Source organism: Octopus bimaculoides, chromosome 26, assembly GCF_046866305.1.
Source record: "Octopus bimaculoides isolate indiv1 chromosome 26, ASM4686630v1, whole genome shotgun sequence".
Taxonomy (NCBI): domain Eukaryota; kingdom Metazoa; phylum Mollusca; class Cephalopoda; order Octopoda; family Octopodidae; genus Octopus; species Octopus bimaculoides.
The window spans coordinates 12644057-12649407 of NC_142953.1; the positions used below are offsets into that span (position 1 = coordinate 12644057).

The 5351-nt window shown below is 35.8% G+C and overlaps 1 long non-coding RNA gene across 1 annotated transcript in view; it reads right to left on the reverse strand.

Moving 5' to 3' along the window:
* LOC149130946 (uncharacterized) overlaps positions 1 to 3652 on the reverse strand; it is a 45014-nt gene extending 41362 nt beyond the window's left edge. Inside the window, exon 1 of the long non-coding RNA XR_016238513.1 lies at positions 3344 to 3652. This is a non-coding gene — a long non-coding RNA (uncharacterized LOC149130946). The remainder of the gene's footprint in view (positions 1 to 3343) is intronic.
* Positions 3653 to 5351: the final 1699 nt, after the last annotated feature.

The window sequence follows — 5351 nt, forward strand, 5'->3', positions numbered from 1 at the left end:
ATATAAATACACACGTATACATACACCTTGAATTGTCTTATTTCATGGTCCAACTGATCCAAAAAAAAAACGTCAAACCACAACGAGTTCGATCCACGATGATGACACTGTTTCTACTACTTCTAATACTACTGCGACTATCACTACTACTGTTTCTCCTCCTCCTCCTATTACTACTACTACTACCACCAGCATCATCACCACCACCACCACTACTACTACTAATAATAATAATAATAATAGTAATAGTAGTAGTAATAGAAGAAAAAGAATAGTACTAGTAGAAATATTAATTGTAGTAGTAGTAGTGTTGGAATATAAAGAGGAAGAGAGAGAGACAAAGATAGATATATATATATATATATATATATATATATATATATATCTTCGGTGTGTGTTGCGTTCCATTACTTACCAAATGAAACAATGTATGGTAGATAAACATACGACATAGCGTATACAGAGTGTAAAAGCTGACGGGAGACAAACACAGAAGGTCCTTAATTCTTCATCATTTATTAACCAATTGCTAGTGCGAAACGGAGTATTAGCAATTGGTTCATAACTGACGACGAATTAGGGACCGTCTGCGTTTGTCTCCCGCCCTGTTTGACACGCTGTGTACGTTATGCCGTTTAGTTATGTATATTTACCACATATATATATATTTTTTTCATTTATTATATTAAAGCGCCGAACTGCTCTGTTGGTGGTGATGATGATGATGATGACGCCGACAGCGATGATGTCGATGACATATTGGGCAATGACGATAAAAATTCGTGATGAGACGAAAGTAAAGCAAACGGTAGCAGCCGCAGCAGCATCAACAGCAACTAGAAGTAGTAGTAATAGTAGTAGTAGTTGTAGTAGTGGTGGTGGTGGTGGTGGTAGTAGTGATGGTGGTGGTGGTGGTGGTAGTAGTGATGGTGGTGGTGGTGGTGGTAGTAGTGATGGTGGTGGTGGTGGTGGTAGTAGTGATGGTGGTGGTGGTGGTGGTAGTAGTGATGGTGGTGGTGGTGGTGGTAGTAGTGATGGTGGTGGTGGTGGTGGTAGTAGTGATGGTGGTGGTGGTGGTGGTAGTAGTGATGGTGGTGGTGGTGGTGGTAGTAGTGATGGTGGTGGTGGTGGTGGTAGTAGTGATGGTGGTGGTGGTGGTGGTAGTAGTAGTAGTAGTGGTGGTGGTGGTGGTAGTAGTAGTAGTAGTGGTGGTGGTAGTGGTAGTAGCAGGAGTAGTAGTAGTGGTGGTGGTAGTGGTAGTATCAGGAGTAGTAGTAGTAGTAGTAGTAACAGCAGCAGCAGAGAAGGCGGTAAATTAGTGTACGAAACACCAAAAACCGAAGACACTAATATCGATAACAGCGCTACCACCATCACCACCACCACCACTACCGCCACAACAACAATAACATCAACAACCTCCACCATAAAAACTACAGCACAAACAACACAATGCTATAAACGTCAACGTAAACAATAAACAGCAACTATAAAATGTAATGTTTATAATAAAAGTTGATTCTGTTAAAATTGAAAATTCTTGGAGCGGAAATTGGGGGTCGGAAAATGTAGAGAGGGGGTGGTGGAGAATTCGGAAATTGGGAAGAATATAGTTAGTGGCGGGGGGTATTAGTGGTGGAATGGTTAGATAAGGTGGTGGTGGTGGTGGAGATATAGCGGCGAAAGGAAAACGATAATAAAGAAAATAACAGAAGCAATGAAAATGTCGATGACAACTTCAGTTTGATACAATGTGTAATAATATATAGGTGTGTGTGAGTGTAAATGTATGTATGTATGGATGGATATGGATATATATGAATATGTGTGTATGTATGCGTGTGTGTATGTGTGTATATATCTATATCTATATATATATATATATATATATACACGCATACATGTATGTACATACATATATATATATATATATATAAAACCTACTTGGTTGAGGATGTGTAGCGTTCAATCATACATTAATATAAACTAGCAGAGATACTCGACGTTGCTCGGGATTAAAATGGTATAGTTTGTTTCTATATATTACAGTTATGTTGAAACAGGTGATACGGGAAAGTGCAGCATTGACGACAAAACATTTGTAGAGTAAATGCTGGTCTAATTCGACTAATCGACATGTAATACATCCGTCTGGAGGGTTCCATGCCCTAACCTAGCGTGTAAAACGGGTGTGGGGTGGGGGGGGGGTGTAATTTCTGAACCCACCGAAAAGCTGTCAGTGGATATACTCGTCTTTGAGGCGGTCAGCGCTGCGTGTAACACGACCCATTGTATGGTTAACAGTCAAATGAATGGTGTAATGGAGATGTACGTAAATGGGTACATTCTGGAAATGGGCTGTAATGGGAGACAGTGACGGGGAAGTGAACTGTCGAAAGAGGTTGAGGAGGAGCTGGTAGTCCTGGCAATCTTACCTTACCGCCTGAGCAGCAAATAAAGTTTCATTTGGAAATTTGAAAGCTTTGCAGAAACGACAATTTGAGTGTAGCACACCAGTTTGTACAGAATTATCGTTTTCATAAGGCTGAGATGGATAATATCTGAACGCCGTTCCTGATGTTGTGAAGAACGAATTTGCCTGTGGTCTATTTCTGAGAGCTATATTGTATTGGACATCTATTTAATATAGCGTGCTAAACGTTGTTGTAATGACTCGGCATTAAGTATTGCAGCATGCCTTAGCTGATATTGGGAAAATCTCATCTCCTTTCTCTCTTGAGACTCCATTTGACGTGCTGCAGCATGCATCTGCTGACCCTGAGAAAGTCTCATCTCCTTTCCCTGTTGAGACACACGCCTTCGGTTTTCAACAATGGTCCTCGCTTTATACGTGTTTCTGGAGAGAAACACGTCTTTTCTTTGGTGGCATATTTTTTCAATATTGTAAACAAAAATTATGAACATTGAAAAAATATATTGGGTTGTCTGGAAAGTTCGTGTCGATTTTTAAAGGAAAAAAGAAAGATCAACAAATACTTGCCATTACATTTTTAATCAACCAAATATGAACCATTTTGTTACACAATGCGTCTCTACCTCTCCTTTAACTTGAAAATAACCTCTTCCCAGAATTGAGGTGGTTTCTTGGCAATTAAGTCGAAAGGTAAGCTACTATAAATCGGCACGAACTTTCCGGACAACCCAATACATTAATCTCTATTTTTGTAAGCAGTTGTATGTATATAGTATGTCCGTATTTTGTATGCAGTGTAAATTAACGAAATATAAGCAAATGAACGAAATAGCACATGTATGGAACTGCTAATTTAACGGTAAATATCACAATAATTATTACAGAAAGACAAAGAATTTTATATTTTACCTTGCAACTGCTGCGTAACTCGTAATAGAACAGTAAATGCGTATTTTTTTAATGGAGACGAAAATAAAATTTCGTATTGACACGGACCAGACAGCACTTCACGCATGTCTGTTGTCGACACAAGCAACACACTGCAAAGAGAAAGAAACAAAAATAAAATAACACGTATTAAATTTTTTTTCTAAAAACGTTCAATGACGTTAACTGGAGTTTGGGGTTCGAGTAGACGTCATTCCACCTTTTCATTTATCATTACCATTCTTTTCATTCGATTTTATTTTTTCCCTACTTTTATGTTTTGTCTGTCCTTGTGCTGTCCCCTCTGTGTTTCGACCCTGTGTGGTTAATAAAAAAAAAATCAAGTCGTCAGGTATGTATATGTATATGTAAATGTTTGTGTGGGTGTATTTAATACCGTACCGTATATAGTATGTCTGTATTTTTGCATGCAGTGTAAATGAACTATATGTATGTATATATGTATGTATGCGTGTATATATGTGAGATGTATGTATGTATGCCTGTATATATGTGAGAGTATAGTTTCTTTTCTTATATCATCTCTTTTCTTATATAATAAACGATAATTTTTCAATACTGATTATTTTCTTCTGCTGAGCAATGTTGTGAGAAAAATTTGAGTTGAAGAGGTTTTTGTTAAAAATAACGATCCAAGGTACCGGACAGTAAGACCGAACCCTCGTACCTGATACTTAAAATGAAGACACCTTAAGCATTCGCTTATATCGGCGCCGTAATGAAAACGCCACCATACACACACACACACACACACACACACACACACATGAAAATATTTACATATAGACAAATACAGAATCAAAAATGTTGCATGTACAAAAAAAAAAAACCTGTTAATTTTTTCTTCTTTTTCTCTTTCTTTTACTATTTTTTTCTCTCTCTCTTTTTTAAATTCTGGAGCGCAAAAATAAACAATGAAACAAAGAAACTGGCTGGAGTGAATGGAAGAGAAATATAATTTAAATTGGGTGCAATTTTTGGTAAAAATAAATTTAAACTAAACACAGACCAAAGGGTGAGATTAACTGCTAAGAACACTGTATATCTTGCTATTTCTATTTATGCCTCTGCTATTCCTTCGCTATTTGCCTACTTTTTATCTATTCAGAATTTCTTATTTCACAAACATATACATATATATATACACATATATATATATATATATATATATATATATATATGTGTGTGTGTATGTATGTATGTTGTGAGTGTGTTTATGCAAATATAAGTATATATATATATATATATATATATATATATATATATATATATATATATATATATGTATATGCTATATATATGCTATATATATATGTATATATATGCGTGTGTGTGTATATGTGTACATGAATAGGTGTACTTTATGTAAATATTTACATTGTCTGTGCTTAGAACTTATATGTATTCTTCTGTATATAAAGTAAATATTAGTAATATACACATGTTTATATGTGTGGGGTACATTGCGTGTATATAAATGCATGCATGCAAATACGTGTGTGTGTGTGTGTGTGTGATAGAGAGTGTGTATATTTTGAGTATGCATTATGAATGTTTATTCAAATGTATGTATATATGTATATATAATACATATATATATATTTATATTTATATATATATATATATATATATATATATATATATATATATATATATATATATATGCGTACATACATATATATGCACACGCACACACGCACACACACACATATATATATATATGTAAACACATACGCTGAGATATGCATATACACACATATATGTATGTATGCATATGTATGTATGTGTGTATAGCATGCAACAAAACGTCGAATTTCTTATGAAGGCTCGCCATGTTTCGGAAGACTCTGCACTTCCATATGTTGCGCAGAGTTGAGAGACTTAATTGAAAATCTTTGCTTGTTTAAGGGGTAGGAAGAAAGAGAGGTTCGGCGAAGGTGTAGGGGTTAGGTGTAGGGGTTAGGTGTAG